Source organism: Emydura macquarii, unplaced genomic scaffold, assembly GCF_026122565.2.
Source record: "Emydura macquarii macquarii isolate MOO-44397 ecotype Brisbane River unplaced genomic scaffold, CSIRO-AGI_Emac_v2 contig_1253, whole genome shotgun sequence".
Taxonomy (NCBI): domain Eukaryota; kingdom Metazoa; phylum Chordata; order Testudines; family Chelidae; genus Emydura; species Emydura macquarii.
In genome coordinates, this window is record NW_027131390.1 from 73,650,002 (window position 1) to 73,672,500 (window position 22,499).

Genomic DNA, 22,499 nt, shown 5'->3' on the forward strand with positions numbered 1-22,499 from the left:
GGAGCTCAGTTGGGGCCCCTTTGAACTCGCAGGGTCTTTGGTCCTTGATGGAGCTCGCCTTTAATACCAACATCAGAGAGCTGAGGGCAATTCAGCTTGCCTGTCAAGCTTTCCAACCTCACACCTGGAGGAGAAACCTGTTTGTTCTTACAAACAACAAACACTGCAGCAATGTTTTACTTCAACAGGCAGGAAGGAACTTGTTTATCCTTCCTGTGTCAGGAAGCAATTCAACTGTGGGAATTTTTCATAGCCCATTCAGTAAACCTCAAGGTCTGTTATCTTCCAGGGATGCAGAACAAGCTAACATTGCCTGAGCAGGTTTTTTTTTCCAGTCAACACAAGTGCTCTCTTCATCTGGATGTAACCAGATGCATTATCCATCGGGGGGCGCACTCCCTAAATAGACCTATTTGCAGATAAGTACAACAGAAATGAAATGTCACCAGTTCTGCTCCCTGCAAAGCCACAGTCAAGGCTCCATCACAGATACCTTCCTGCTACCCTGGACAGTAAAGCTTTACTATGCTTTTTCTCCAGTCTTCACTCCTACACAGAGTGCTGCTAAAGATCAAGTGGGATCACACCTAGGTTATATTAATAGTCCCAGTGTAGCCCCCCAGTACTGGTTCTCCACTCTACTGAACCCCTCAGAGGCAACTCCAGTCTCACTCCCATTATACCCAGATTTGATCTTTAAGTACCATAGTCAACTGCTCCACCCAATCTTGCAACCCTTCATTTAACAGCCTAGAAGCACCATGGTTAAATCTCAAAGAGCAGGCACGCCTGGAGTAAATTCTCCAGATCTTATTAAATAGCAGGAAGCTCTCTGCCAGGGCCATTTACCTGTCAAAACAGAAGTGGTTCTGTGTCTGGGCTTGTCAGATCTTAGTCTTGCCAATTCATTCATCTGGCACAATATCAGCTTTCCACCCTTGAACGGATACCTGTTCTTTTTTTCTAATTACGTAATTAGATTCCTTAAAGGCCTGGAAAAATTGTGCCCTGAATTAAGGGAGCCCATTCTCCCTTGGGACTTGAACTTAATTTTGTCTAAGCTTACGGGACCACCATTTGAGTCTTTAGCAACATGCTCCTTACTACACCTTTCATAGAAAGTATTTTTCCTAATTGCTATCACATCTGCCAGAAGGGTCTCCGAACTGCGTGTCCTCATATCTAATCCACCGTAAGAGTCGTCTTCAAAGATTGTGTACATATGCCCTCATCCACGTTTTCTCTCCTAAGGTAGTTTCATATTTGCATAACAATTAATCAATTTACTTATGTCTATTTTACCCAGAACCACAAAAAATAGGGATGAGTAACAAATTAACACCTTGGTCGTCAGAAAAGCATTGTCACTCTCCCTACACATGACCAAGAACTTTTGGCATTCCACCCAAATATTTGTGGCTATAGTGGACAGAATGAAAGGTCTTCTAATCTCGTCAGAAAGAATTTCATCTCAGACTACTTCTTGTATCTGCACTTGTTAAGATCTGGCAGATATTTCACCACCAGACAAGCTGACTGCTCAGTCCCCAAGAGTGCAAGCATCCTCAGCAGCATTCCTAACACAAATCCCTACCCTGAACATTTGTAAAACAGCTGCCTGGTCATCTGTGTACACTTTCTCCTCCCATTGCACCATCACCCAATACTCAGGAGATGATGCCAAATTTGGTCAAGCTATATTACAGTCTGTGTACATGAACTCTGATCCCTCTGTCTGACTGCTTGGGAGTCACTCAAAGAAGAAAAAACAGTCACTAACCTTCTGTAACTTTGTTCTTCAAGATTTGTTGCACGTGAGTATTCCACAACCCAAGCATCCTACCCCTTTACATTGGACTTCCTGGAAAGAAGGCAGTGGGGAGGTTTGGGGTCGGCAGAGCCCTATATATTGGGTGCATGCAACAGCAAAGGGTACTCGAGCAGCTCCAACTGAAGGAAAAATTTCTGGCAACTGTGTGGTGACAGGACACACACAAAGAGTAGAATAGATATGTGCAACACATCTCAAACAGCAGCTATGAAAGGTTAGTAACTATTTTTCTTATTGCATTTCAGACTGTGGATTATAATCATGAAGTGGCCTTTTTCTATTTTATGTTTCAAACAATTTACCGTTCTTACAAATTATATGTATAACTCTACAGTCTGAATATAGCTTTTCAATATTTATAAATATGCAAAATCAAATTCCACAAATGAGACTGTATTCTGTTATCCTGCAGAAAGTATTCTTTCAACATAGATAATACTTCCTAATACTTGTATTGCCCTCTCTAAAGCATAAACTTCTTATGGTTTCCCCACAACTTTCAGTAGTCTGCTGTTCCATATGTGAAGCATATTAATGCCATCTTTGTCCCTGAAGAAGATTGAGACCTTTGTACAATCCAGATCATCTACACTCTTTGTTTGAAGCCCTGGCTTTGTTTTAAAGTGAACAAAAAATGTTATCTGGTTTTGTCTGAGAAGAAATTCACCCGTTTTAGGAATAAATCAGAAAAACTACTCTACAGGCCAGAAAAAAGAAGAAAAAATATTCTGACATTGCCCATACTACAGAAAACTGAAATGGGTAATAACAGTAACATCCTGAGATCTAGTCTTACCAATAGCCTTTTCACTTGATGAAGTGCTAGAACAATGTCTACTAAAATTTAAAAAGGAGGTAACAGAAAGGAAAACACATTTCAAGAGCAGCCTTAAAAAGTCCGTGATAGATAATTTTCCTCTCAATTAATATTATGGGGGGACTGGCTAAGTGATATAGATAAGGTGGCATTGTGCTTTTAACTTAAAGCAGGGATCATCTGTTTTGTTTTGCATGTCTTCTCCAAAATTACAGCACATTATCTGAGTGTAAAAATTTAACTCTCTTCAGTGATTCAGTTTTTTACAGGTAAATTGGTTTGAGGGCCTGTTAAAATTTTTTCCTGGTAAGTCCTCTGTAGCAAACAGCCTTGCTAAAAGCTAACCTTTGTAGCTAAAAAGCCATTGTCCTCATGAACACCAAACCTACACACAGTCTGAGAATTTCTCAGGTATAAATCACATTATTCAAATTTTAAAAATGAATCTTAAAAATTACTGCTCTTTATATTACCTAACTGTATTCAAGATATCTCTGAAACAAACCTCACTACCAGATGACTGGAAGATAGCTAATGTAATGCCAGTTTTTTTTAAAGGGCTCCAAAGAGTGAAATTATCAGACACATAGATAAACAAGATTTGTTGGGGAAGAGTCAACACTGCTTTTGTAAAGGGAATACCTGCCTGACCAGTGTATTAGAATTCCTAGAAGGTGTCTACAGACATGTGGATAAGACTGATCCAGTCAATACGAAGTACATGAATTTTCAGAAAGCCTCTGACAAGGGCCTTAAGGAAATGAAGTAGTCATCGGATAAGAGGGATGGTCTTCTCATGGAAGATAAAAGATAGGAAGCAAAGGGTAGGAATAAATGGTCAGTTTTCACAACTGCGAGAGTTAAACAGCGGGGTCCCCCAAGGATCTATACTAGGACCTGTGCTGTTCAACTTTTTCATTAATCTGGAAAAGAGAGCGAACAATGAAGTGGAAAAGTTTGCTGATACAAAATTATTCAAGATATTTACGTCCAAAGCTGACTGCAGAGACTCATGGGGTGGAATCTCACAGAACTGGGTGACTGGGCAACAAAATGGCAGATGAAATTCAGCATCAATATATGCAAAGTAATAAACATTGGAAAAAATAATCCAAACTACACATATATGAATTCTAAATAGGTCTTGAAGTCACCATGGATAATTTTCTGAAAACTTCCACTCAGTGCTGCAGTAGTCAAACGTAATGTTAAGGACTATTAGGAAAGGATAGAACATAAGACAGAAAATATCATTATGCCACTATATAAAATGACAATTTGAATACTGTGTCCAGTTTTGGTTGCCTCTTTTCAAAAGGATATAGTAGAATTGGAAAAGGTTCAGAGAAGGGCTACAAGGATACGACTGAAGGGTAATCAAGGGTATGAAATGGCTTCCATATGAGGAGTGGCTAAAAAAATTAGGGCCGTTCACGTTAGGAAAGAGACAACTAAGGGCAGGTATGACAGAGGTCTATAAAATCATTAATGGTGTGGAGAAAGTGAATGTTATTTTTTTCCATAATATAAAACCCAAGGATCACCCAATGAAATTAATAGGCAGCATGTTTAATACAAGAGGAAGTACTCTTTCACACAGTGCACAGTTAACCTGTGGAACTCATTGCCATGGTATGTTGTGATGGGGCTTGCACCAACTTAACTACATCAGATTCTAACTTTAAAATAATACAACTTTTGTGTGAATGCCTAAGCTTTTAATTACTATCTTTTTAGCCATAGTTGTGAAGAAAACTTCTAAAAGGTAAACTTGAGTGCAGCTCTTCTCTGTCACCACCACACAGTTGGTCATCCCATATGGCCACCAGAGACACAGGACAAGGAGTGTGCAGCTATGTATGCTGTCTTTGGGAGGGTGAACAACTTTGTGATAGAAGCATGGGAAGTAAGCAAAGAGATGGTGGTCCAGCAGGATGTTTGAAGAAGCTTGTGTACAGGGGAGGAGAGGATTGGGTGTGTGGGAATATAGGGCTGTCCAGTATGCCTGGACTGGAGTGGGAGCCCAGTGTCTCAACTCTGAGACAGCAAAGCTTTATGGTCTCTAGATACTGATGCCTGGGCACTCACCACCACAGCCCTTATAAACTCCATGCTGTCCCTGTAGCCGTCAGATTAGCCCAGTGCCCCTTCCACGTAATCCTGAACAAATTGTCCACTGTTCAAATGATCAAAAAGTATGGTAGAGCTGGGGACCAAGGCTACCTCTCGGTGGGCTTGAAGGGGGAGCTGTGTTGGATGGGGCCCTTCGTGCAGTATGTTGATGAGAGAAGGAAGGACCAAAGTGGCAGGAAGGGCACTGAGCTAATGCTAGAGTCTGATGTTAGGGAAGTGTTATGGCTGTAGAGAGAAGGGCAGCGCAAACTTAAGGGAGGGAGACATGGAATCCTCCCTTCCACAAGCCTCTTTCACTCTGCTCCTTCCCACATCCATGCCCACTTCTGTTGTGCTGACTACAGTCAATCTTGTTGACATGTATTGTAAGTAAAAAGTAAGAAAAAAGCATGTTGCCCGTTTGCCTCTAATTTTTGTCTACTTGTCTGGCTGTGTCCTTAGATTTTGGGCTGTGCAGGTCAGGAACCATTCTTCCTTAACTGTGTGGAAAGTACCTACTGGATAGATGCTACTGGAAACAAATATTAATATTGCTAAACACATAATATATCTGTCATAAAAGCAAGGAAATGAAAAATTAAAGCACCTGGCAATATGTATTCTCTATCCCTCCACTCACATATATGCACCTTGCCTTTGCCACCACACACTACAGCCTTATCTCTGCCATCCTTGAATGAATGTCTTTTACAGTTAGCATAACACATTGGGGCAGATCAGCTGATGTAAATTTTCATAACTCTATTAACTTCATTTGGAACTATGCAGCTTACACCAAACATAAATCAGGCCCATTGAGGCAAGGTAAAGTAAGGTATAGTCAAGAGATAATATGACAAAAACATGAACCAGCATCTTGGCATATATGTGTGAAAGGGTCTGTTTTAATACATCTAATTCCTAAACTGGTTGTAAGATAGCTTGGTAATATGCTGATTCTAAATAACTTCTGATCAGAGAGCACATACAGATGGAGTTGACAAGGATAATATGAATGGCACCAACAGAAATGCTAGTAGGAGGTATTCTTATGTTTCATAAGAATTACAGGTGAACATCCAAAATTTAAAGCATAAATCACTTCATTTCATTCAGTACCTCTCACAATCAGTAGAAATGCAGGAACAGACTTTACATCTGACTGATAGAGTAGCTCAGGCTGAAACAGTGAAAAAGAGGATATAATAATATGTCATCACTACATGGGCAGAGTCAAGGTTAGGTGTGGTTCGTGGCACATAACTGATGTGGTAGTGATCCGGTGTGTGTCTGTGGGTGGAAGAGTGAAGAGTAAGGACAGTTAGGTGGCTTAACTTTTAACTTTCTTGCTTTTGTGTTTTTCTGTTAGGTATGCATTGGGGAACTGTAACTATTTAACAGCAAATATTTTTATATATGAATAATATACAATTATCTGCTTTTGGCTGTAAGCTTCCAATTCAGTGTTGTACAAGACTTTTTTTATAAAAAGAGGAAAGTTTTTTACATTATGAGGTGATTTCCAGTGGTTTCATTTGAAGTTCAGCAATCTGCAAATGCTGAATTTTTGACAAGAGATTTTCTGGTAACCATGGTAGTTTGTAGAATACCACAGCAGGTTGGGTTACAGATAATCTGTAACTGCTGTCTAGCATACTATTAATGTAAATTCACTCTTGTTTTGAATGACTGATAAAATCAAATTTGAACTACCATTATAATATGACAGGTGGTGAGCAGTCCTTATCAGGACTAATCAAACTATGTTCTTTTGGTAAGTGGGATTCTCTGGTCCTGCCAAAGGCTATCTCAGTTCAATAGAGTCCCGAACCAGTGGAAATTTGCATTTCCCCTATGAATATATTGTCATACATCGACTTCCATGCTTGCTCTGCTCTGCTGCTAACAAAGCAGCCGTTAGCAGAAGAGCCACAAAACCCATTTACATTTTTTGCTCTTCTAGGCTCTTGTAAAGATGTCAGAGAAATCTGTTTTTCATCCATATTCCCATACATCAAATGAGAGCATAAGTAATTTAATTAATTTACATTAATTTAATTAGGACACTTGTATGTAGTTAGCTGACACATATAGTGCATTTGAATACTTTGTGAACCTGCTTTTTAATATTTAATGTTTTTAAAGATGAAAAGTGCTACATAAATGCTCACTAATAGCTCTTCCCACCACCCATTTCACATATGTAATTATTTAAGTATTATCCCTATACAGTCAGGGAAACTGAAGCAGAAAAGGTAAATGAGTTGCCCAGCCCACAGGCTGTGTCTATGCTGGAGTCTTTCATTCTGTTAACACTGATGTAACTCCACCCGTGGTAGCAACAGTGGAATCATTAGCATATGATGCTCCATGGCACCACTTTTAACACTGCGTTGAGTGACCCTGCTCAAAGCAGGTTTAAACAGCTGCAGGAGATTTGCTTACACTGGTATTGCTGCATTGGCATTAGCAGAGATGGGGAGTTTGTGCCAGAGAGGCTTACGGTTATACAGAATCACAGAGGGAAAAATTTAGTGTGACACAAGATTTCTGGCTCCCAGTCCTGTGCTCGGACCAACTAACCATATTTCCTGTTTAAATGCTCGAAGTTCAGAGTGGTAGGAGAAACATAAATAAGCAACTGTACATGCTTTATCATGTTAGTATTTCTTAAATGCACTGAAAATCGAAGTCATTGCATAAACAGCATATATCATCAACATTACATAACTGATTTATCTTGAAACAAGCCAACAATAAACAAACATAGCCCTGTCCACTCCAATGTTATTTCATAATCCTCACATTTGTAAACATAAACCCCATGTGCTACAGTAAATAACTTCATGTCTCCTATAAATGAGATCTCAATAAAACACCTAAACTGCCACAAACCATCTGGTCCTCTCTCCCTCATATATATTATAACTGTTGCTTTGTTACCATTATAATCTTTTTTAGCTACATATATCTTTCTGAAGTTTTGGCCTGTTGGGCTGACATTTTCAAAACCTGAGTCTCTGGTCAATTATGAAATTTTTTTAAAGTTTGAGCAGAACAAACATTTTGCTGCTTTTGAGTGACAAGTAAAAATAATAGTAATACTTTTTTCATTAATTAGAAGAATTATTGAAATATTTTTAACAGCTCCCAAACTAAAATCTCTGGGGGCAAAAGTTTAAATTTGGTATGGAAATAGTCTTCCCTTAGAAGTTCTTATGAGTGTTCTGTTGATAATTGGTTTTGATTTGGCTTTGAGATTCACATATTCCTCATACAGTGTAGTTTTTTAACAAATTGGCAGTATTTTAACAGTACCCAAACATCTGAAAGGAAGTTAATTGAACTGTTTAAGTTTTAAGTTTGTTTAACTTTTAAGTTAATTTAACTGTGCTGCCACGTTGTGAGTATGCATTCTGATAATCTTTTCATTTCATGATCAAGTACATTTTTTTCAGCTGGACCCCTGCCACATTCAGTGCACAGGATAGATGCTCAAGAGGGCAGAACTAAGTTTGCATGGGCAGCTATAAATTTGGCACTTCCTGACTTTTGAGTGCTTGACTTGGCAATCTAAATAATGTTCTTTTAACTTTATATTTTCATATTGTCTTAAACTGTCATTTAGTAGACTTTCTGTTCCACTTGAACTTTAAAACAATTGATATCCATTAACTATATCTTATCTGGAGATTTGAGCTACTTTAAGAAAATGAAATGATGTGATGTTTATCTACAGAGGAACATCAAAAACAATACATTTATATGATATAGAAAATTTGTAAGTGCAAGCTAGCAATTGATAGCAATATTATAATTAGCTTTTTGAACAGACTGTTTTTTTAATTCATGAACATTTTCATTTATGTTGACAACTGTCATGTATGCCTCCATACGTGGAGCCTTTCCTTTGTTAGTCAGTAGAGACGCTGAACATGAATTAGTGTTTTTAGGCTTACATTCTTGATTTTCTATTTAAAAGAATGGTTTCAGGGGCCATGTCATGCAGCTTATTGAAGGATCTTACATTTTAGAATGATTTGAGATTCATGTTGTCTTATATCTGGGTGCATCTTATTTTAAATGATAAAACAGACATTAGAAGAAACACAGCCTAAAGATTTCATTTGTTTTCAATCAAATATTATTTGCCATTAATATAATGTTAAGGGGAATGTTTAATACAGTCATTAATAAGACTTTCAATTTTAGATAATAATAGATTGTTTTATGGTAAGTTGAGCTTTAGTTTTGTATTCATAAAATGGATTTTTAAATATTATGTACATGTATGCATACATACACAAATTTAGGGGTATTGACTTTTAACAGTAATAATGGTTATGTCATCATTCCATTTTTAGCCATAAAAGTTCTTTAATATTTAGAAGAAGCATTACAATCTTTAAAGTGAACAATGAACTTTCAAATAATAGTCTAAATAGCCTTTTATGTCACACTCTTGCAAAAATACTATTCACCATTCTCCTGGGACAAATACTTTTTTTAAATAGTTGACTAAAATATTAATATTTTCCTTCATCTTGGTAAAGGTGGATAAATAGATTTTTGTGCATTGACTGGTAAATTTTCAAGGACTCCTTTGCAAACTAATGAAGTCTTTCATCTGAGGCATAAGTTTAATATTACATAAGGTATAATACATACTTATAAAGTATTTAAATGTGTATTTACATGTTGGGTCGGCTTGTTTTCTACTGACTTACATAAATGTTAATATGTTTTATTAATTAGGTCACAAGCTACTGTGCTAATCAGAGTCTGATTTACACTGCAAAAACAAGGACTCTCAGATATCTGGCTAACTATTCAGGCTACATTCATCCCTAATTTGCTTTACTTGAACTCTGCGACACTCTCATAACCATACACATTTCTATATTTCATAAAGTTATACAATATTTTGGTAAAGTGCAGTGAATTATTGACAATGTCACCTCGATTTTAAGCATTTAGCTAGTTTTGGTACATGTAGGTTCATGTATCAGTTATTTGGAGATCACGTATTTTAACATGAAACTTCCAAAGAACAATATACTGTACTTATGTACTTCTTGTTACTAAGTAGGGTTTTTTAAGAACCAGATTCCATCCTCCAAGATTTTCATGATATTTGATATTTTTCTTAAAAGCCCAGCCTCTGAGATCATGTGGCTTATTCAGCTTTCTTTTCTTGAACCTTTCTTTAAATAAAAGAGTTTCTAGTCCACGTGGTTGTGGACAAAAGCTTGAAAATATGACCCAGATGAAAAGTAAAAGCTCACACCAGAAGGTATATAAAAGAATCCAAATTTTAATAAATTTTTAAAATATCATGGTTTTCAATCGAATCATTTAATTTTCAATCGCATTTTGGAAGATCTGTCTCAATCTTTAATTAGCTATGGTTAATTAGTTAAAGTTGGCGGTACTGGCATCAATAGCGGTGGGGAAGATTTAAATGGTATTCCATAGTTTAGAGGACTCCACACTTAAGGTAATATGGCAGGGGGTAGAGCAGGGATGTTGAAAAACCATCTACCCCTATTCTGTGCAAACAAGGTAGATTCTGTACTCAAATCCAGTAGGGAAAATCTGGCCCATTTTTTTGGATTTCACAAAACTGGATGGGCAACAAAATGGCAGATGAAGTTCAATGATGATAAATTCATTGGAAAACGTGATTCCAACTATACATACAAAATGGTGGGGTCTAAATTAGCTGTTCACACTCAAGAAAGTGATCTTGGAGTCCTTGTGGGTAGTTCTCTGAAAACATATGTTCATGTGCAGCAGCAGTCAAAAAAGCTAACAATATTAGGAATTATTATGAAAGGGATAGATAATAAGACAGTAAGTATCATAATGACACAATATAAATCCATGATATACCCACACCTGGCATGCTGCATGTGGGTCTGGTCACCCCATCTCAACAAAGATAGGTTAGAAATAGAAAAGGTACAGAGAAGGGCAACAAATGATTACAGGTATGGAATAGCTTCCATGTGAGGAGAGATTAAAGGAACTGGAACTGTTCAGTTCGGAAAAGATGACTAAGTTGGAATGTGATAGAGGTCTATATAATCATGAATGGTGTGGAGAAAGTGAATAAGGAAGTATTATTTACCCTTTCATGTAATACAAGAACCTGGGGTCACCCAATATAATTAATAAGCAGCAAGTTTAAAACTAACAGAAGGAAGTACTTCCTCACACAACACACAGTCAACCTGTGGAACACGTTGCCAGGAGATGTTGTGAAAGGTCAAAAATATAACTGGGTTAAAAGTTCTTGGAGGATAGGTTTGTCAGTGGCTGTTAGCCAAGATGGTCAGGGATGCAATCACATGCTCTGGGTGTCTCTAAGCCTCTGACTGGGAGTGGACAACATAGGATGGATCATTCAGTGATATCACTGTGATTGTGTTGTTCCGTTTAGTCCTTTCATGGCATCTGACATTGGCCGCTGTCAGAAGACAGCTACTGAAGACAGCTGGATACTGGGCTAGATGGACCATTGGTCTGACCCACTATGGCCATTCTTATTAAATTAATCTACTACTCTAGGACAAAACACATCATGTATTCGTCTGAATTTGTTTTACTCATTGCAGGTTTTTAATTTGCACTAATGGCAATATATACCTAATTGCTCTTTAAATGTAGTGTCTTGTTTCTAGAGTTGTCAGTATATATTTATTTTATTACTTGGGAGTTTTATGTAGACCATATCTTGGATTAGGCAATATGAAATTATTTCTATGTTGGTGTGTATGTGGGTAATGGGTGGGGAGGGAATCGGATCTTGTGGAGTGAACATAAGGTAATGTTCTATGGCCTAGTCTACACTTATCCGGAAATTCAGCAGTAGTCGATGGGAGTTACGCAAGCTATGCAGACTTCATAACTTTGACTTCGTAACTTCCCTTTAGCGCACTGTCTCCACTGCGCTGTGCTGACAGGAAATGCATTCCTGTCAATGCAGCACTGCGCCTTTTGAGGAGGTGTTTTAATTGCTGCCGTCAGTGTGTACATACCTCATGTTGTGTATTTCATGTGGATGAGATAGTATCTTTTATTGACCAACTTCTGTTGGTGAGCGAGACAAGCTTTCAAGCTTACACAGAGCTCTTCTTTAGATGAACCATACAAGATACGTATCTTTAGTTCCTTGTTATATGACTATTTAGTTTGAGACATTTTTCAGTCACTGAGTTTATATAAATTGTCCTACTTTTTTGTGTAAGGCTTATTTTTTTTACCTGACTCAAAGGAGCAAAATTTTCAAAATGGCATTGAAGAAGCTCATACGTCCAAAGATTGTCTAAAAATAGATTAAGAAAATCTTGTCATACCATAATGTATTCCTGAACATTGAATATGGATCCATACTACTGGCCTATTGCATATACCTCAGAGATCATGTCTTTGCATGATTGTCTTCTGTGATTTAGATTAAATACCCTTTGTGTTAATGTATCATCTTTTATGCCTATGTTTTTATCAGATTATTTTCAGAAAATGTCTGTCCTTAACAGAATGATATATAATAGTAAATCATCTTTTTTGAACTCATGCAAAATTCACCAGTTTAAATCTTTATCTAATGATAGGAAATAGAAGGAAATTATGTACAGTAAGATATTACTTTGCCATCCTCAACACTTCTGCTCCAAGCCAATTTTAACCATGCTTTCTGAAACATGTTGAACGTGGTTTGCTCTGATTGAACATGGTTTGCAGTTAAACTGTGTTCAGCACCAGTTTAGTTGTGCCCATTACTGATATCCATTGACAGCAATGTGGAATTTTCCTAGTGTAGGTAAGATTTTATACCTGTAGAGGTATCCAAAAAAGGACACAAGAGACTGCAGGCCTTCTGCCTGACAGCATGTATTTGGCCTGCACGAAAAAGACTGCAGTTTTCATTACTGTTTGAGTAACGGGTATTTTTTCTGGGATAGAGAGAGACGCATTGTAGAGCAAATTCAAAATCCTTCATTATCAGTAGCTTCACAAACCCATTGTGGTGTGGAAAAAAACATCCTGGATTCTTCAGTCCCTATGCCTTTATGTATTCCAACCATCCTGATGTTTCTTAGTCTCAGACTGTTTTTCAGGTCATCAGTTTAATTTCTTTGTTTTATAATAAGTCTTCAGTGTTCTTAGTTAGAAAAGTGTTGTGTCCAACAATGTCTTCAATGTCTGTCTTCAATTTTTCAGTTAGCCTCCTGCAATCTTAGTATTTCAGACTTCCTACCTATTGCACCTGCTAAGCAAGTTTAATGTTGCTTGATAAGTCAAATCTATACCATTGGTTAGTATGAAATGTAAAAAAGTATTCCCAGTATAAAGTTGCCCAGTCAGTAAAAACTTGGAAGTGAAGTGCTAGATCTTTAGTAAGCCCTCATTTATTTTTAGGGTTTACATGATACTTTTATTGTACAGATAATTAGTATCCTTTCCCTTAAATTTTCCCAGGCAAATGACTATACCAGAAAAGCAGAAAGCCATAAAAATCTTCTACCATCTTGGACATCATATCAGTAAAGTTCTTCTGTTTTGGTGGCATATCTAGATTTCTAGTTGAAATCTTAACTTAATTTTCATGTGCCCCAATATTTTTTCTTGTGACTTGGAAAAGATCTATTTCTGTGAGGTTGCATATGGGTGGCAATCCTAATCAGATGCTGGGTAACTAGATACAGGAATCACAGCCTAGTGTGATATGACATGAGATGCTGATAGTGTTTCCTCTTTCTTTGTATTGTGATAGAATGTAGAGGCCCCTACCAAGAGTGGGCTTCATTGTGCTAAAAACTATACAAGTACAGAGTAAGAGACAATCACTGCTCTGCAGAACTTAGTCTAAATGGACAAGATAGACAAAGGGTGAGGGGAAACAGTGACACAGATAGGTGAAACAACTTGCTCAAGATGACACATCAGGTCAGTGGCAGAGCTGGGACTACCCAGGTCTCCTTACTCCCAGTTCATTGTCCTATCCACTAGATAATGCTGCATCTCTTATTGTTAGGAGATGGCTTTCCTGTTGTAATATGCTGACAGTTGTTCTAAGGTCTAATTTTAGAAGTTCTAAGGAAGGGGCAAAGAAGAGAGGAAGAATAGCAGTGAATGGAGTGAGAGGAAAATAACAAAAAGAGAACAGTAGGTAGAGGAAGGAAGAGAAGATATGAAATATCTAGGAAGAAAAAGGAAAGGGAAAACAAAACAGATGGGACAATAGAAAAGAAATGTGTATCCCTTCCTAGATAATACCCCTTGTCATTTATTAACAAAGAAGCACTGTCTTGAGTAAAACTGATTTAGGCTTCAGAAAATGGCAGGACCATTATGGCAGGACTGAATAGTCAGTTGGATGGAAAGGAAGACAAGACCAAAAATAGTAACTTTTTGAAACTGTTCCAGATTGCAGGTATTTTTGGCAGAGTGCCCCACACTGGGAAATTTTTTAGAATTAATTTTCTAAATGTTTTGTTTCTGATAAAATATGTCAGTTTAAACCTCTATTCATATCCAATCTACTTTTTGTGTGGTTTTAAAAGCCGGCCTTCCAAAAAACCAGCATCGAACAGGATGTCTCTTTTCTCCTTCCCATTTTTGGGACAAACAGGGCTTTGCATGTAGGCTGACATGTTCCCCACTGAAAGGAGTATCTTTCCAGCAATTGTGCCTGGTCTCCTTTTTTTCCTCCCCCGTCTGAGATGGGATGGGAAGGAAGCTATCTGGACAAATGGTCATAGGCTGACTCTGTTCTCTGTGCTCCACTTCCCGTTATCACTGCCTGACAGACAGCACTGAGGTGTAATTTCTTCTTCACCTTAAAGTGGATTTATGTGTTCACTTATCCCATCCCATCAGGAAAAAGGGAAGTCATGGCCAGGGCCCTGGAGCACACAGTAGAGATCCAAGCAAACCAGTTTCAGAGGATCAGTGATTTTTTTTTTTTTTTTTTAGAATTTACTCCTTGTCATTTGCATCTCCCAAATGATCAGGAGAAATGCAGTAGTTCTTAAATTTCAAGTGGCTCAATTCTTCCATCATCTGCAAGCACTTCAAAATAATAAGTATTCCATTCATTGCATAGCTGCTCTCTAGCCAGGAGACTTCCTCAGTTCGTTGATTTTTCACATTGCCAACTTCCATGTGCTCACCACTCCATCTCATCAGATTCTGACAATTTTCCATTGATCCTCAACATTTTTAGTAATTAATTCACTTTGGCCTAGCATCAACACTTGAAGTCTCTTCAAAGATCCTGGTATTGGTATCTGCAGCTGTCGGTCACCAAAATTTCAAATGAATATTTATCCAGATGACTGGCTCATAAAAGCCCCAAATTGTCAGTCAGCCTTGTGAGCAATTTTCTCCTTGCTAGGCTTCTAGGAACACAGGAATTCTCATTCTGGATTAGATCCCAAGGTCCATTTAGTCCAGTATCCTATCTCCAACAGCGCCCGGCAGATTGAGAGGGAAGGTAGGTAGATGTGGGGTAATCTGTTCCCCAGATTAGATCTTATCTTGATCTTGAATAGTTGGAGATTGGCTAAGCCTTGAAGGATGAGGTTTGATATCTGTTCCACAATATTTTTATCATTAATATAACGTCTCTGGATCTTCTTGCTATGCATATGAATGTCCAGTCCTCTTTAGAATCTTGTAAAGTTTGTGGCAACAGTGAGTTCCCCATATTAATTATATGTTGAATGGAAAAATATTTCCTTTTATCAGTTTCGGATTTCCCGTCTTCTGATTTTGTCAAATGGCCACTTACTCTTGTGTTATGAGACAGGTAGATTAGGAACTTTGGTTCTGTCTTCTGTAGACCATTCATTATTTTATATACTTTTGTCATGTCCCTTCTTATTCATCTCTTTTCTAATGTAAAGAATCCCTGTCTTTTGATCTCCGAATGAGTTTTCTCCACGCCCTGGAACATTCTCATCACTCTGCTCTAAACCCTCTCTAGTTCTGCAGTATCCTTTTTGAGATGAGGTAACCAGTACTTCCATAGACAAGGTTCCATGATTGATTTATAAAAAGCATTATAATATTCTCTTTATTATTCACCATCCTTTTCCTTATCCATCCTGACCCTTTGCTTTTTTTTGCAGCTGCACATTGAACAGAGGTCTTCATTGAGTTGTCTACATTGACACCCAAGGCTAAGTCTACACTGACGGCAGCAAATTCACCGTCAGATCGATTTCTCTGGATCGACTGAGCGGTCAGTGAAGACCCGCTCAGTCGATCCAGAAATTGACATATTAGGACCACCTCCACAAGTAGCGTAGCGCTGTGTCGACAGGAACACGGTTCCCGTCGGCGCAGTGCAGTAAAGACGGTGCGCCAACGGGAACCACAGAATTTGACCGGAGTTATGCAAGTTTTTTGCGTAGCTTGCGTAACTCCAGTCGACTGCCACCGAATCCCGGAAGTAAGTGTAAACAGGCTCCAAGTCTCTTTCTTGAGTTTATATTGTTAATTTAGAACCCCGTGAGACGTCTGAGTAATTTAATTATTTTCCTCAACTGTGTATTGCTTTGCATTTATTGATGTTGAATGCATGTGTCATCACATTGCCCATTTAACTAGCTTATCTAGGCTTTTCTGAACTTGTTCACGGTCCCGACTAGGCCTGACTACCCTAAATAATTTTGTGTCCTCTGCAAATTTTGTTATCTCACTATTGACTGGCCCCTTTCCAAATAATTAATAAATACATTAAATAACACTGACCTAGACTAGAACCTTGAGGCATCCAACTGTTAACCATTGGTATGATGAAAACTGACCATTTAATCCTACTCTTTGCTTTCTGTCTCCAAGACAGTTTCTGAAGCAATACAGTAGACACTCATTAGTAGCAACATATCTGTACACTTTTGCTATGTTGTTCCTAAGCGGTTGTTGCTGTTATGGGTAGTGTCAACAATTCATAGCAGAGAAAGTGTTCCCAGGGAAAATGTTGCTCAGAAGCTGCAGTTGCTCTTACAAGGTGTTGTTTCAAACAAGAGTCTAGTACTTTGCTTCTCACCCCATGACTACTTAGCCTTTTTTTGCTGCCTGTATGGGACCTTGTCAAAGGCCATTTGGAAATCTAAATAAATTGTAAACTGATTTTTCTTTCTCTGCTACTTTGACATGTTCAAAGAAATCTAAGATTAGTGAAACACAGTTTTCCTTTGCAGAAACCATGCTGGTTAGACCTACGTTTTTAGTTTCACTTCAACCAGTTTTCTAGATACAAGTGTAAGGCTTACAGGTTTCTCATTCTCCAGTTTGTGCCCAGAGCTTTTTTTAAATATAGGGACAACATTTCCAATTATCTGGAACAGTGTCTGATTTTAATGACATTGCATATATTTGTTAGCAGATCAGCCACTTAAACTCATTCAGAACTCATTGATGTTTATGATATGGGTTTGATGACTTGTTGCTTTTTAAGTTATCGGTTTGCTCCAGCAGCTTTACATCTGACACCGCAATATCTGAAAATACCTCATCTCATAGAATCATAGAATATTAGAGTTGGAAGGGACCTCAGGAGGTCATCTAGTCCAACCCCCTGCTCAAAGCAGGGCTAACCTTAGCTAAATCATCCCAGCCAGGGCTTTGTCAAGCCGCAGCTTAAATGGCCAATGAAACAGATCCAGTATAGGTATCCAGTATAGATCCAGCATAGGTGTCTCCCCAACATCCTCTGTGGTGAAGATTGATGCAGAGAAATCATTCAGCTTCTCAGAAATGTCTCCCCTTCTTACTTTGTTTCTTTTAACTCTTTATCAACGAATACGAGAGTTTTTCAGTCTATATGTGTCTGAGTTGTCTTTAACATTAATATCAGGGTAGCCTTCTTTTCACAGGAGAGAGTGGAAAAGTTTATATTGCGAAGAAGTTCAGGGAGATGCAGACCAAATGAACCCATCAAGTATTCCAGATACTGGGAATCATGATCATCTTTGCAGAACTGCTGTCAAGAGTGCTCCTGAATCAATGGAACCACTAGTCAAACTAGTTTTAGGTGTCCATGTATTCTCAATATGGCAGTCAGTCAAATCCCTCTGTTGGCTGGAACTGCCAGAGAATTTATTGAATGACATGCCCTCTCAAGAACCTCAGTGGACCATCACTGGTGAAATTCTCCTATCCAGAAATGCCTAGAGGATGTGGTACAGACCAGAAATGAAGGCACACGTCAAGTGTCTCAATCTAAGAACAATGAGACTAACCTTATTTTCTAGTTCAGGGACATGATCACTTACCTGGCAGGAACTTTTAACTTGAAGGTGGATTGGTTGAATTGTCATTCAGTCTGTTTGCTTGAATGGGTGGACACCTGAAGGGGATCTCTTTGTTCTTCACAGAACCAGAAATTGCCAAAATTCTGCACCAGATTTAGAGACTTTGTTCCTGGTCAATAGAAACAGTCTTCATCAGCTGTTTTGTATGGGGCTCTTTTTGGATGCTTTCTCCTCTCTTGCCCTTCTCTCAGGGATCCTTAGAAAGAAGTGGATGGAGGAATGTTGATTCTAATGGCTTCCAGTTGTGTGTCAGGACATTCTTGGGTCTGCTAGAGGTATCTAGGATACCTTTTCAGGCCGGTTGCAAGGCTGGGGTTTGAAAGTCTTTAGTGTGTGGTATTCCTCAGATCTTGATATTTTTTAGATATTGCTAGGTAGGCATGTCACTATAGGCTGAGAAAGGCAAGGTTCAGCAACATGAAAGATGCTCAGTGGGTTCTTGCCCCTTAAACCAGATTTTTCTAGGACAGCTGAACAGATTTTGTTTAAATGTGGATTGGTCCTCCATGGATTTGGTAGGTGGTGCTGAACAGAGTGTGTACTTCTCACTTGGAGTCTCTGGCATCAGTATCCTTGTTTTGGCTCTCAGTAAAATTGATCTTTCTGGTTGCCATTACCTCCATTGCAGGGAATGGCAGAGCTAGCGACCCTCTTCTGCTGGAACCCCTTTGTCCATAATGATAGTAAACTTTTGTACAGTTCTCTGCTATTTTCCCCAGATTAATCCCAAATCCCTTAAGAATCTGGATATCAAGCTTCCTTCCTTTTGACTTGGTCAGCTTCAGACAAGGGTTGTCATTCTCTAGATGATGATTGGACCCTGACATTTTACCTAGATCGTTGAAGAATTCAGGGTCTTGTGCTTCCTGTTGGTCCTGTATTCTGCCCCTATAAAAGTTTTCTCATTCAATCATTGCTAAATAGATTCAAGTACGAGTTAAGGAAGCATCTGTAACAAAGGGCATCTCTTTGTCCTAAGTGATAGAGCTCGCTGCTCTCAGAATGTGGCCACCTGCTGGGCACAGAGAATCTGCGTCAGTGGAGGAAATCGGCTGAATGGCCTCTTAGTACTCAGTACATATCTTCACAATGTTAATATTCCTCCAAAGCAGCTTCCAGGTGTAGGATCAGGAATGTAGTCTAAGAATATTCCAACAAGGTCCTGTCCAATCTGGGTAGACAAAACCCACTTTTTGATGAAGATCCCTGAGCACAGAGGGGAAATATGATCCTACTTGTAAATTGTATTTATGGCATCCTACTTGGAAATTCTTTTTTTTTTGTTCATTGTTTAAGTTTTAAACTATGGTCAGAGTTGGGGTCCTGCTAAGGAAAGTATCAACAAATTAGTGAAGATGAGTTCCTATCTGAGGGAGGAAAAGCTACCAAATTTTCTGCTATTTGATTTGTGGATCTGAGGCTCTGATTAAGCAAAAGAGCAACCCAGCTTCCAATTTTTGGGAGACTTCAAAGAAATGCAGTTTACAAGTAGTTCCAAAAATCTCCTTTTCCATTTTTTGAGGAAAAAATATTTTAAGATTTTGTCCCATGATATTGTTATAGCATATCACTATTATTCTGCTTATGATACACCAAAGAGGGCAGAAAGTGTTTAGTTTACAGTAGGTTCTACATACCAGGTCTTTCCACAGTTTCAGCTCATCCGTACCCTTCTTCTCTCTCATTATTTTTAGCAGCATAGACAATTTTCATTGTTTTTAAAAATATGCCACTTTTTCATTCTCGCAAAGTTAATGCCGATGAGAGCTTCAATTTGTATATAATACAGCATTTGGCACATGTGGAAAAATATATGAAATAGCTAAATATTATATTTGGTATAACATAGTTTTCTGTTACTGTGTTTAAAGGGACACACTATCAACTTGAAAATACATTTTAAAAAATAAGTTAAAACTAGTCTCAGGCACTACAGCTGCCCCTAAATCCTACTGCTAAATGTTGGTTGTTGTACAATTACAATTTCCTATTGAAATATTTTTATCTCTCCAGTTACTTATGATAGACCCACACAGACAGAGAAACTGACTCTACAGGCAAAACTGCATAATTAGTTTCACATAGTGCTGCCAAATGCACAAAGTAAGCAAAGTTGGAGGAAATAAGTTTTTTTCTTGTTTCTTTCACTTAGTTATTTTAGGTGTTACAGTAGCAGTTTTTTAAAAAATTCAGACAACGGCAATTTTTAAGTTGATAGTGTTTCTGTAAGCTAAACAAACTATAAAGAAAATTGTTCTTTCTTTCTGTTGAGTATAATATTAACTGGTTGGAGAAATTCTCTAGGATTTGCTTACCTTAGCACAATTCCAAATAAGTAATATGTTCTCATCTTTTTATAGACGTTTCCAGTATGTTCCTGTAACAATAATGTGCTCAAAGAAATGTAGAAGTTGGCATTGATTGTTAGTATCAAAACAGTTTTTAAATGGAGTTTTGTTTTCTTTGATGGTTTCCTATGCCAAGTAGGAAAGTTAAGTTGAACATTTTAATTCTTGCCTTGATGGATTGATTGATTTGATTACGTTATTAGTCACCAATATATTGTTAAAAAGAGTTCAGAGTTTTATGCTTTTGGTACTCTTTATTTGAGTAGTCTGTTTTGGTCAGCGTTAGGGAAATTCCTCAGTGTTTCTTTTTAGTATTTCCTGTGACATTGAAAGTCACAAAAGTGAAGCACAGACAGAGAACCTAACTGTCTCTACAGAGTGTGATGCAGTTCCATATTCTTTTAGCAAGGCTGTAGCAGGTCTGATGTCAGTCACTTCAGAGACCTTTAGACCTCAGTGCTCATTTATTGCTAAAATGTACCAGCTCTGCTTCTGCATTATGAAGATCATCTGTCAACACTTTGAGATATTCCCCTTTGTTATTAAGCTTGTGATGCTCTACACTGTCAGGATTTTTGCCAATTATAGTTAAGGTACAATGGTGTATTCACTGGATCAAAGTCTCTCACTGGCGGTAGAGAAATGATTTGTAAGTCTTTATTCATCTGAATTGTACAATAGAATACCTGAGGAATGCAAATAATCCCTCTAAGGACTCAATAGAAAAAGCTGTTAAAATGACAGTGTAGGACTATTATTATTCTGAATTGGTGTTTTATCCAAAGTAATTATTTCTTATCTTGTTGTTCCACAACAGTTCTTAGTTTATGAGTTATGATGACCATTATTTACCAAACAAAATTTGTATCTGATTTTAGACATCATTTTAACATAAATTTCACTTCCTTTTGTTTATACGGTTCATGCTTTTCTTTCACTTGGTCACATGGTACATTATCTCACTAGTATAAAAGCCAGAATATTAATTGTTTACTTTTTAAACAAAATAAATGTACACCCTTTGAAGTACAGCTGTGATTTCTAGGTATTCCTTTGAGTAAAAGGCCAGTATTGATAAGTTGCGATTTTCGATATACAAATAGTTTAATAACTTGTGTTACCTAAAATGTCAGTTTGAGAAGTGTTGCTGCTCTGGGGTTAAATGTCCCATGAGGTTTCAGAAACGTGAACTAGTTGGTGTGGTTTTTGGTTTAGATACTTAAGAAGGCAACGCTGTCCCAATATCAGTCTTTGCTACCACACTATTTTCACTGGATAACTGAAGGGGAAAAGATTTGTATAATGAGAATTAAAAACTACTGATAGGTATTTCCATAAGTAAATGATAGAAGAGCAGCCTTATATAACAAACGTGTGAAAACTATTGAGTGAACTTTTATATTCTTTGTCCCATCTAAAACCCTACTCAGTGGGCCATGCACTTAATCTCATAATAGCTCTGATCCCCTGCTATTTTCTCTGACAAATGTGTGTTGATGAACTTGTGGTTTAGTTCATTTTTTTCCTGAAGTGACATTTGCATTGATTATTTTAAAGGATTGCAGGCCACACTTTCAAAGCACTTTACCATAATAGCTGTTAAAACCTTAGTCTAAATCTGGGAGATTAGGGGATTAAGAATAAGAACTCGGCAAGCATAAAAACCTTATGTTACGTGGGTACGTTAGGTCTGAGACATCCATAGCACCCATAAAGCTATATTGAATTCTACACTTTAGATCTCAAGACTATTTCCGAGACACCATATCTGATAGGTTTATTTTCTGAGCATGTGAGGTGTTAATGGAAAGAATAACAGCCTAGTCTAAAATATTGCCATGAAAATAACATTACAAAGACATAATCCTTTTCAAGTAATTTGTGAATATCTTCACTGAATCTCTAATATATAATATTTGTAATCACGGATGTGCTTACACTTTTAGTTAGTTAAATAATTTTAATGGTCTTGTATTTATTTAAATGTACTAGTAATTTATGAACCTATGCACTAGTTTTTACAAAAACATAATTGTTTTGTGATAGGAGGGTGAACCATTAAG

General features: G+C 37.7%; 1 protein-coding gene across 1 annotated transcript in view; it reads left to right on the forward strand.

Annotated features, from left to right (window-relative positions):
- Nucleotides 1-22,499, forward strand: part of OLA1 (Obg like ATPase 1) — a 177,476-nt gene that overhangs the window by 146,185 nt on the left and 8,792 nt on the right. The window lies entirely within an intron of this gene.